Source organism: Aegilops tauschii, chromosome 4, assembly GCF_002575655.3.
Source record: "Aegilops tauschii subsp. strangulata cultivar AL8/78 chromosome 4, Aet v6.0, whole genome shotgun sequence".
NCBI classification, from domain to species: Eukaryota; Viridiplantae; Streptophyta; class Magnoliopsida; order Poales; family Poaceae; genus Aegilops; species Aegilops tauschii.
The window spans coordinates 410,467,771-410,480,301 of record NC_053038.3 but is presented as its reverse complement, the minus strand read 5'-3'; the positions used below and the strand labels follow the sequence as shown (position 1 = coordinate 410,480,301).

Genomic DNA, 12,531 nt, shown 5'->3' with positions numbered 1-12,531 from the left:
TAAGATTGATGAGTTGGCTAGGAATGTGGATAGAATTTCTCTTGATGTTGATTCTTTGAAGCTTAGATCTATCCCACCTAAGCATGATATCAATGAGTCTCTCAAGGCTATGAGAATTTCCATTGATGAGTGCAAAGAAAGAACCGCTAGGATGCGTGCTAAAAAAGATTACTTTGTGAAAGCGTGTTCTTCTAGTTTTCATGATAATAAAGATGAAGATCTAAAAGTGACTAGTAAAGTGCCCGTGCGTTGCCACGGGCCTTAAAAAAATTAAGAACATTCTTTTGTTGATACTGGGTTATTCTTAAAATTACTATGTCTTCCTATTCATTGTGGATTGGTTTGTTACTGATTGCATATCAAATGTCACACGTATACAAAAGATAGCCAATAACATACAAAAAATAATTGAAATCCTCTTCACTTGTAATCTATTTCAATAAAAATGTAATTCACTAACATATACTATCAGATCTAACGCAGAAAATAAAGAAAGTTGTACAAAAACATATAACTCGTTATTGTGCATTACAAATGATAGGTGGCACATGGATGCCTTTTTATGCTTAAGACCAATCAACCCATGAAAACATATCTATTTTTATTTTCTATTAATTAAAGAGAACACATGCAGGATTTTGTTCCCTTATTCCACGATTCTACAACCAGACACTTGATTGCATTTTGCAATGCCCTGGCAAACCATTACACATACCTAACCATTAAGAACCATGGCAACACAAAATATTTTAACATTTTCCCATCTACTAATAGCTTGGACATGCCCCATCTATTTTTCTTGGCTCGGAAGGACTAAGGCCCCTCCAACTGCGCTCAACTTCTAGTATATCTCTTCTTTGAAGGCCATGTGAACAGTCATTCAGTAAGATCGTTCGTGATCATAAATGGCAATTATAATAACTTTGCATCTAATTTTTTGCAGTAGGCTTTTAACCTAGTGTTTTCCTAAAAAAGATACTTAAGTGAATAAAGCATTGCTCGAGATAGCATTGTGAGTTGGTTCGTGCTAAGATCATGCGAACTTTCACAAGGATGTCGATAACGACCACCTCATCTAGTAGATTCTCAAGGAAAAATATCCTATTCTACACATATATCAAACCTATATTATTTTTTAGTGTAAATTAAGGCTTGAGATTCAACTTTGGCTTATATTTCATTCAATCTGTAATTCTGTATACATGGAAGAATATTGCATTTACAAATCAGAACTTGTCTCATTATTAGCAGCAAATATTTTTTGTACAATATTAAACAAGTCGAAGCTCATTTCTCCCTCATACGTTCGGCCGTGTTCAAATGGGTGCCCAGCAGACTCCCCAAATTCAACCGTCTGGGCTCCCCCAAATCCAACTCATATGTGGGGAAGAAATATAGTTGTACGGACTATTCACCATGTTATCTCCAACACGTTGTTCCAACACAAGAATTCCACCCTACAACACACCCTTCCCACTCTTTCCCTATAGCGTGACATTTTTTGCTGGAACCTGTCCATTAAAACCGGATGACACATGTAGAAGATTATAGGATGCAACTCAATTGTATTCATGGGAGTCTGTTACAATATATAGAGGGGATGTCCCGCGAGCCAGGGAGGCGTCGGCGCCGTGGCAGACGCGGCGGCCGGGGCGGCGGCATGTTATGGTGTGGAACTCAGGCCAGGGGGAAATAGTGCATAAGCTAGAACACCACTCACTATTACCTATACCATATCCTCCATTAAGGAAGAACTCACTAAATGAAGTGGGGAGCACCACACCATACCAGAAAGCACGAAACTCTTGTTAGTGTAAAAAGGAAAATAACATATATACACACAAAAGAAATGACTTGCGAAAACTAACCAGATGAGTAGCCTACTGATCTGTAACTAATTATGCGTATTCTGTAGCATAATAGCTGATGTGTATTCTGTAGCATAATAGTACAACTCAGCAGGAAAACTGATAATCTGTATGCATTTTCTGTCAAAGTCGACGACCTGTTCATACCAATGCACTTGTCCATTATCTTCCTTGAATCGGATGCAACTATATATACACACATGTTGATGATTTAAGGAGTCAGTCAGAAGACAAGGGGGAAGTAAACGAGGATATGTCGAACCTGCCTGTGAACGAAAGTACTATTACCTTTTTTTTCTTCTCAGATCCCATACTCCATTTACATAATCATAAACTCTGTAATTGAACGGATTAAAGAATAGGATGCCATACAAACATTACAACAATGTTAGTAATGTAGCTCCTGTGACATTTCACAAAAACGGCATTTTTCTACACTATGAGTACAAGATTTCCTACAGAAGATTTGTGCTGAAGCTTGAAACCCGTAAAACAAAAGACAAGACAAGCAAATAAGGGTTAGAAACCAAAGCTCTAAGAACTAGAATTCAAGATGTGACAATCCTATGATGTTGAGCTGCACATCTTAGCACATTGGAAAGTGTCTCTCACTTGATGAATATGATCTCAAAACACGATTTTAGTCTACAAAACAATCAGAATCAGGTCAATGGAACAATGGCATCTGAGATTTTTTTTCGAGAACGCAGCGGCTCGAGACGGCATCTCAGTTCGGCCTAGGAAGCATGCGAGGCAGTGAACCTTGGTGAGGCGCAAATGCGCGAGCATCCGTTCTAGGGCGTTCTCCCTCTCTATGTCAGTCAAGGCCGGCAGGCGGCCAACGATTCCACCATTTAGTACACAGTATATATAGTGTATTTAAAAGAATTTTTATCCACCATAACATATACTCCCTCCGTTCTAAATATAAGTCTTTCTATGGATTTCAATACAAACTACATACGAATGTATATAGACATATTTTAGAGTGTAGATTCACTCATTTTGCTTCGTATGTAGTCCGCAGTGGAATATCTAAAAAAGACTTATATTTAGAAACAGAGGGAGTAGTACTAATTATATTACCAGAAATTCAGTGAACAAATTTTAACACATCTACACATATTTATATTGAGCTTTTCGGCAGAATTTGAAACATCCTAGATGTCTCCTTACTAATCAACTCCCCTTTTTCGGTTTGATTATTCACATCTCTATACAAATCAATTTGGTTTACTGTCCTTAACAGTATAAAGTTCAAATCACTTTCCTCCCAAATTATTTACTTTTTGCAATATTGGTATCTTCAGACCCAAATAACAAAATACTATTACTAAGTAAATTCAAGAGAGATAATGCACGTAGAAATACTAAGAAATTAAGTGCACCTTCATGCGTGGACTGGTAGTAGGTTTTTACAAATAAAAATTACACTACATACATAGATATCAGAGAATTTAAATCTGACATGCATCCTAACAAGAGAAAAAATATCCCCAAACTCACATGGGTAAGCAAATTAATTGTGGATACGTAGATCCATTTACGTGTGCATAGAAATAGCAATATAAATGAATCAACCAAGCCCTAACATGCTGACCTTATAGATGACTGCAAGGAATTGTTTCTCTTGTTTCATTGTGATAGTGGATAGGATCGTCTCCTTTCTAGTGCCTACAAAGCAAAGACCAATTGACGTAAGATTGGAAAAAGGCTATGCCGCTGAAAAAGTGAGCTAGACGGGGTTGCTGACGGTAGAGATATGCTATATGTACAAAGTATGTAGACTGTAGTGAAGAAATGCATCATCTTTAACATCAGGACATGCTATGTATTAAGTTGACATTAATAATTTCCAGGCAGGCAAAATTTAAGAAAAATGCTGCGTGAATCTGAATTGCACACTAAATGATTCAGAATTGAATCTAAGAACAAAACTAAGAGTGCTCCTCCATCTAAACAATCCACAAGTACTCGTTAAACTGGAATTATTTATCACCTTCACTTAGCCATAGTAATTCTGAAGACTGAATTTCAGAAACAACAATTCTAATAATCATTACAAGGGAAATTACCCATATTCTTGTTTGATGCTATCGGTAGTAAGACCGGCGGGTTTTCCTCTGTTTTGATTTCTTGGTGAAATCCGACAATCAACTCTCGATGAGGATAACTGGAAGTAGCTGACCAGCAGACTCGTAGCAACAACAATGTGAAGTTTATGGATATATGATATTTCTCATTGCAATTAATGCCACTAAATTTATTGATCCATCAAAATCATGCATAAGTGCAAAATAAAATGAATCTGAGTTGAGGGGAATAAGGATCAAACGAAAGAATGAATGGATCGCGCACATACCATTCATAAGTTCTTCTCTGGTTGGAAATGGAACCCAGTACGTGTCGCTGCAGCATCCTTCTCTTCGGTGCCGAGGAACCCCATTTGGCCATTAACTCCGGTGCCACCCTCAACATCTTCTATAACATGTCCGTTTCCACCACTGACATTTTGTTCGCCAGCTCAGTCACGAAGCCCTCTCCACCATGTTTCATTTTGTATTACATTACTCTCACATATCACACATAGTACTATTCAACCATGCATATCAGTGAAAATATAGGAATGGATCTCTATTACAACAATAACTACACACTTTTTCCAGAGTGACTTATATATATGCTTGCTACAACTATCTTCTACGCACCACCCTTGTTGCAGAATCGGCTGCGGTATCAGGTTCCTTCTCCCACTAACCACCTGTGTAACAATTTTGTTGTGGTTATTCTGAATAGCTGTCGTTGTCTCCCTCTGAGACTTGTGCGTGAGAAGAGGAGACCCATTGAACACACATTGTTATACGCCAGGCAAGAAATCACCGCACTGCACCACGCACCGCCGACCACAATGTCAAGTCCGTGATCAAAATTAAGAAGTGTTCTTGGCTTCCAACCTTGGCCAAAAACTGCCACCAGAACGCCATGTGGTCTCTCAAGAGGCGGGAAAGATTCTGGGGAAGCACCAGGACATACCTTCTACATCTCGGTGGTCGTGATGGGTGGCGTTGATCTCGTCGCCCCCTAGCAATGGCTCCATGGAGGGTTAGGGATTCTTTGGAGCGTGCTTTTATATCGGATGAGATGTGTGCCTCCCTCCTGTGAGCTTGCGACAATGCGCTCGTGACCGTCGTCCTCCATGCGTCATTGAAACACGAAACTGAATGAAGAAACAGTAAGCATATTGCTTCATGAAAAATCAAATACTATTGCAACTAAATATATAACACAGTAATGAGAGTGTCGAGGTTCTTGTGTGTATAGTCAGCCGGCAATAAGGTACAAATATGTTCTTATTTCATCAGTTTTATGTTTCTAGCAATGACAATACTTTTAAGCCACTGACTATTATAATCTATGAAAGAATGCTCCTGAGCAAACAAACTCGGGCCATATGTGTCTTTTTTTTGCAAGAAACCATGTAAAGTCCACTGATATTTGATAGTTGAAAAATTGGAAACTAAACATTAGCATATTCTAGGGGACCAGCACAAAGTGAGATATGTGGCCAGCGGTAAGGAATATTGACCACTCACAACATAAACAAAATTGTTCAACCTGATGTACCAGGGAATTATCGGCGTGGACGAGGTCTATTCAAATTTTCCTAAAGCACAAATTCAAAGTCCCAGTTAAGTATATAGTATACTGCTTACTGGAGAAATCATAATATTAGATTATTCTATAATTAAGGCATGTAAAGGTTGGAACACACTGAATAAATGTCACTTAAAAAAATAGCCTTGAATTTTTCTATAGTTAATTGCCCGTGCGATGCAACAGAGACATACATATTTGAGTGGCTCAACGACAATCGTCCTGTAAATCTCCCCTCCCTCTCTGATCTTCCTCTCTCTACATATATGCCCATCTCCCTTCCTCCTATCTCCCTCTCTCTACATATATCCCCATCTTCCTTCCTCCGCTCTCCCTTCCTTCCACCCTCTCTCGCTCATTGTAGGCATCATAGGGGACAGACATTTTGTAGAGTACTAATAATTTCCAAGGACCATTGTTCGCCTACATCTATAGCACAGGCCTCTCTTCCTCCCACCCGCTCTTCCTAAGGTCTTCCTACCTTCCTAAGGTCTTCCCACGACAAATGAAAGGGAACAGAGAAGTAGCGGAGGTTTGCTTCGGATATTCTTCCATTGAGATACCATGCTGAACGGAAGCTTCTTCATCGATTCCTTCACCTATATAACAATCATTAAGCATATCAAATAGGGCTTGGTGTTCAGTAAGCAGCTGGAAAGGATTAAATGGAGTCCGCCTTTCACGAAGTCCCTACCAATGTATCCCGTCGGATGTCTCTGGCGTCAACTCTATAAAACACTTGTAACAAACTTCTTCCTGCTCAATATATTGGAGCAACTATGCTGCATTTGTAGAAGAAAATGACTCACAAGGAACAATCATTTTCTCTAAATAAAACATAAGAAACAAGTTGTATGTTGACTTACTCCTTTTAATCAAACATGCTGCATGGCATGGCACAAGTCTTCATGTTCCTATCAAAACCGCAACCGAGTTGCAGAAGCACTTGGTATTATCTCGTAATCTAGCAAACAATCAGAACTACCACCAAATGTGACTACCACGGTACCACATATGCTATGTCATGGTATCACATATCAATCTGTCACGAGTCATAAGACAAGAATAATACTATAGCCAAGATCTAAATGGGGCTTCACTGCAATCTACAACTGGATTTTGAAAGAAGCATAACTGAAGCATGTTGAATAAGTAAATATATTCTACAAACAGATTCTAATGGTGTATATCTGTATATGCAGCAAGTTGAAAAGTAAGAGATGCAGACAGCAAGCAATTGTCAGAGCACTTCAAAATACCATGATTAACCGGTGGCAAATAAATCATGAAACATGGGTTGTAACTTTCAACAAATAAACCAAACATCATAATGTCAGCACCCATCGGCATTGCAGGTGACGACCATGTTGCTGCCCTTGCCATTGTGGTTACGGTCATCCAAATCTTCCTCCTCGTCCTTCGATATAAATAATGCCCAGCATTGTGAACACCGTGACTCGGTTTTGACCTGCATCCATGCGAGTGAGATGGATCAGAGACTGATCTTGCATGAAAAGAAGAGGAAAACTATGGGAAAATAGAGGAACCCCAATGAATCTTGTTCACATACATTTGGTGTGTAGATGGATGGTTGCGACAGTGCAACAACAACACATGCCGGCATCACACGGAATATTTCTTACGACGGTCGCTTGCAAGACTCGGTAGGGCAGAGGAGCCTTGGTGTAGATGGCTACGGTCTGTGTCAGCTACGTACTTTCCGTTAGAGCACGTACGTACGCAGTGGTCGCTAAATGTGCACATTCAGCTCAGAATTCAAGAATCAAGAAACAGTACACATTCCAATGGTGAAATACAAGGATGCTACTACAACAGAATCGCTATTAAATCGGAATTACAAAAGACTGAAGAAATTACTGTTATAAGCACTCTTCGAAAGTTCAGAACCAGATACTTGCTAAACTTTGTAAGTTCTTAAACTGTATAAATCTAGGGTCCTAAATCTTTTTTCGTTGGCCAACACAAACAATCTGCAAACTTAATAGAAAAGAATGCAAAGAGAAGAAAAAGGCAAACCTTATGTGTGAATCAATGGATTGTGTGCCCGGCGGCCAAGCCACAACCATCCACGCAGATGAGCCTCGTCCAAATTCTTATACTGTACATTATACGTCCGTTCCATCACGATTGGAACACCCAGACATCAAATAAACGCCAGCCTGCGAGATCCTTAGCCGCCGCCGAGCCAACTGTATCATCACTGTGATCCAGCCAAGGAGCTGCCATGCTTGGCAGGGGAAGGACGACACCGACGCCATCGACGCAGATGAGCAGCGCGCGACCTGCCCCCACGGGTCCCATCGCAGAAGATGCCAACAAAAACAGGGAACTGGCCGACATCACCTCCATCATCCCGGAAACGGTGTGCCCGGATGGCCGCCATGGGGAGTGGCTGCCACAACAGCGATTCATGCAGAGACGGAAGACGGGGCGCGACAGCGGAGTTGGGAGAGATAGAAGACCATGGGGCAGCCGGGGGAGGGGGCGGCAGCGACGATTATGCATATCCCGGTGTTCGTCGGCAGGGTTTGAAACCGCCCTGCCCTGGAGACTTGGCGGCGGCGATTCCCGGAGTTCGGCGGCGGTGGGATTGAAACCGCCCTGCCTTGCAGAGGCGGGGGCGGGATTCAAACTGCCATACCTTGCAGCGGCGGCGGCGACGTCTCCCCCTCGGACGGCGGCGGCGACAGCGGCGACGTCTCCCCCATCGGACGGCGGCGGCGGCGGTGACAACGATCGATGGGAGTGGGCAAGCAAGGATGGGGATTGATGGAGTTTTTTCGGGGCGGCGGCGGCGGAAACGATAGATGGGATCGATGGGAGTGGGCAACGCATGATGGGGTCGATGGTTTTTTTTGGGTGTGGTTTTTTTTGGATGGCTGCGTGGGAAGGGATGGGGTGGGGGAGGTGACGAAAAAACCAGCGAAAAAAAAACCGTGGAGACTATTCACCAACTGCTCCATTAGGAGTAGAGATTGATGTGTCCCCTATTAAATCTTTGTTTTGCAATATGAATCTTGATAATGATGGGACTGGAGATGAGTCAACTTTAGTTAAAAGGCGTCCCAATGATTCGGAGTTTTTAGATCTTGATGCAAAAATTGGTAAAAGTGGGATTGAAGAGGTCTAAACTTCACATAGCAATAAACCCACTATCTTGGATTTCAAGAAATTTAATCATGATAATTATTCTTTAATAGATTGTATTTCCTTGTTGGAATCCGTGCTAAATTCTCCACATGCTTATAGTCAAAATAAGGCTTTTACTAAACATATCGTTGATGCTTTAATGCAGTTTTATGAAGAAAAACTTGAATTGGAAGTTTCTATCCCTAGAAAACTTTATGATGAGTGGGAACCTACTATTAAAATTAAAATTAAAGATCATGAATATTATGCTTTGTGTGATTTGGGTGCTAGTGTTTCCACGATTCCAAAAACTTTGTGTGATTTGCTAGGTTTCCGTGATTTTGATGATTGTTCTTTAAACTTGCACCTTGCGGATTCCATCATTAGGAAACCTATGGGAAGAATCAACGATATTCTTATTGTTGCAAATAGGAATTATGTACCCGTAGATTTCATTGTTCTTGATATAGATTGCAATCCTTCGTGTCCTATTATTCTTGGTAGACGTTTCCTTAGAACGATTGGTGCAATTATTGATATGAAAGAAGGAAATATTATATTCCAATTTCCGTTAAGGAAAGGCATGGAACACTTTCCTAGAAAGAAAATCAAATTACCTTATGAATCTATTATGAGAGCTACTTATGGATTAAATGCCAAAGATGGAAATACCTAGATCTATTCTTGCCTTTATGCCTAGCTAGGGGCGTTAAATGATAGCGCTTGTTGAGAGGCAACCCAATTTTATTTTATTTTCTTGTTTTTTTTCTGCTTAGTAATAAATATTTTATCTAGCCTCTGGTTAGATGTGGTTTTATGTTTTAATTAGTGTTTGTGCCAAGTAGAACCTATAGGATCTTCTTGGATGATAGTTATTTGATCTTGCTGAAAAATTCCAGAAACTTTATGTTCACGAAAATAATTGTTAAAAATCGCCAGAATGTGATAAAATACTGATTCCAATTGAAGATGATCAATAAACAAATTATCTAGGACTTCCTATTTTGGTAGATTTTTCTGAGTTACAGAAGTTTGCGTTAGATACAGATTACTACAGTCTATTCTGTTTTTGACAGATTCTGTTTTTCGTGTGTTGTTTGCTTATTTTGATGAACCTATGGCTAGTATCGGAGGTTATGAACCATAGAGAAGTTGGAATACAGTAGGTTTAACACCAATATAAATAAATAATGAGTTCATTACAGTACCTTAAAGTGGTGGTTTGTTTTATTTCGCTAACGGAGCTCATGAGATTTTCTGTTAAGTTTTGTGTTGTGAAGTTTTCAAGTTTTGGGTAAAGATTTGATGGATTATGGAACAAGGAGTGGCAAGAGCCTAAGCTTGAGGATTCCCAAGGCACCCCAAGGTAAAATCCAAGGACAACCAAAAAGCCTAAGCTTGGGGATTCCCCGGAAGGCATCCCCTCTTTCATCTTCGTCCATCGGAAACTTTACTTGGAGCTATATTTTTTATTCACCACGTGATATGTGTTTTGCTTGGAGCGTCTTGTATGATTTGAGTCTTTGATTTTTAGTTTGCCACAATAATCCTTGCTGTACACACCTTTTGGGAGAGACACACATTAATCGGAATTTATTAGAATACTCTTTATGTTTCACTTATATCTTTTGAGCTAAACAATGTTGCTCTAGTGCTTCACTTATATCTTTTAGAGCACGGTGGTGGTTTTATTTTATAGAAATTATTGATATCTCATGCTTCATTATATTATTTTGAGAGTCATTTATAACAGCATGGTAATTTTCTTTGGTTATAAATTTAGTCCTAATATGATAGGCATCCAAGATAAAAACTTTAAAGTGCATTGAATACTAAGAGAAGTTTGATACTTGATAATTGTTTTGAGATATGAAGATGGTAATATTAGAGTCATGCTAGTTGAGTAGTTGTGAATTTGAGAAATACTTGTGTTAAAGTTTGTGATTCCCGTAGCATGCACGTATGGTGAACCGTTATGTGATGAAGTCGGAGCATGATTTATTTATTGATTGTCTTCCTTATGAGTGGCGGTCGGGGACGAGCGATGGTCTTTTCCTACCAATCTATCCCCCTAGGAGTATGCGCGCAGTACTTTATTTCGATAACTAATAGATTTTTGCAATAAGTATGTGAGTTTTTATGACTAATGTTGAGTCCATGGATTATACGCACTCTCACCCTTCCACCGTTGCTAGCCTCTCTAGTATCGCGCAACTTTCGCCGGTACCATACACCCATCATATACCTTCCTCCAAACAGCCACCATACCTACCTATTATGGCATTTCCATAGCCATTCCGAGATATATTGCCATGCAACTTACCACCGTTCCGTTTACTATGACACGTTCCATCATTGTCATATTGCTTTGCATGATCATGTAGTTGACATTGTATTTGTGGCAAAGCCACTGTTCATAATTTTCATACATGTCACTCTTGATTCATTGCATATCTCGGTACTCCGCCGGAGGCATTCACATAGAGTCATATTTTGTTTTAAGTATTGAGTTGTAATTCTTGAGTTGTAAGTAAATAAAAGTGTGATGATCATCATTATTAGAGCATTGTCCCATGTGAGGAAAGGATGATGGAGGCTATGATTCCCCCACAAGTCGGGATGAGACTCCAGACGAAAAAAAGAGGCCATAAAAAAAGAGAAAAAGGCCCCAAAAAATGAGAGAAAAAGAGAGAAGGGACAATGTTACTATCCATTTACCACACTTGTGCTTCAAAGTAGCACCATGATCTTCATGATAGAGAGTCTCCTATGTTGTCACTTTCATATACTAGTGGGAATTTTACATTATAGAACTTGGCTTGTACATTCCAATGATGGGCTTCCTCAAAATGCCCTAGGTCTTCGTGAGCAAGCGAGTTGGATGCACACCCACTTAGTTTCTTTTGTTGAGCTTTCATACGCTTATATCTCTAGTGCATCCGTTGCATGGCAATCCCTACTCACTCACATTGATATCTATTAATGGGCATCTCCATAGTCTGTTGATACGCCTAGTTGATGTGAGAATATCTTCTCCTTTTTGTCTTCTCCACAGCCACTATTCTATTCCACATATAGTGCTATGTCCATCGCTCACGCTCATGTATTGCGTGAAGATTGAAAAAGTTTGAGAACATTAAAAGTATGAAACAATTGCTTGGCTTGTCATCGGGTTGTGCATGATTAAATACTTTGTGTGATGAAGATAGAGCATAGCCAGACTATATGATTTTGTAGGGATAACTTTCTTTGGCCATGTTATTTTGAGAAGACATGATTGCTTTGTTAGTATGCTTGAAGTATTATTATTTTTATGTCAATATTAAACTTTTATCTTGAATCTTTCGAATCTAAACATTCATGCCACAATAAAGGAAATTACATTGAAGAATATGCTAAGTAGCATTCCACATCAAAAATTCCGTTTTTATCATTTACCTACTCGAGGACGAGCAGGAATTAAGCTTGGGGATGCTTGATACGTCTCCAACGTATCTATAATTTTTGATTGCTCCATGCTATTATATATTCTGTTTTGGATGTTTAATGGGCTTTATTTTACACTTTTATATTATTTTTGGGACTAACCTATTAACCCAAGGCCCAGTGCAAATTGCTGTTTTTTTTTGCCTATTTCAGTGTTTCGCAGAAAAGGAATATCAAATAGTGTCCAAACGGAATGAAACCTTCGGGAGAGTTATTTTTGGAACAAACGTGATCCAAAGGGCTTGGAGTGGACGTCAAGAAACAACCGAGGAGGCCACGAGGCAGGGAGGCACGCCTGCCCCCCTGGGCGCGCCCCCCACCCTCGTGGGCCCCTCGTGGCTCCACCGACCTACTTCTTCCTCCTATATATACC

At 39.9% G+C, this 12,531-nt stretch overlaps 1 long non-coding RNA gene across 6 annotated transcripts; it reads right to left on the bottom strand.

The window, feature by feature from the left end:
* Nucleotides 1-1,152: 1,152 nt before the first annotated feature.
* Nucleotides 1,153-8,357, bottom strand: LOC109778394 (uncharacterized). Of its 6 annotated transcripts, none has more exons than XR_012182311.1 (8): nucleotides 7,560-8,357; nucleotides 7,093-7,222; nucleotides 6,389-6,990; nucleotides 6,217-6,304; nucleotides 5,717-6,121; nucleotides 4,902-5,085; nucleotides 3,944-4,752; nucleotides 1,153-3,542 (listed from the first exon to the last, which is right to left on the bottom strand). It is a non-coding gene; the product is annotated as an uncharacterized lncRNA (long non-coding RNA). The 6 variants fall into 6 exon arrangements; XR_012182313.1 differs by having other exon boundaries at nucleotides 6,004-6,121; XR_012182312.1 differs by having other exon boundaries at nucleotides 4,902-6,121; nucleotides 7,093-7,231.
* Nucleotides 8,358-12,531: the final 4,174 nt, after the last annotated feature.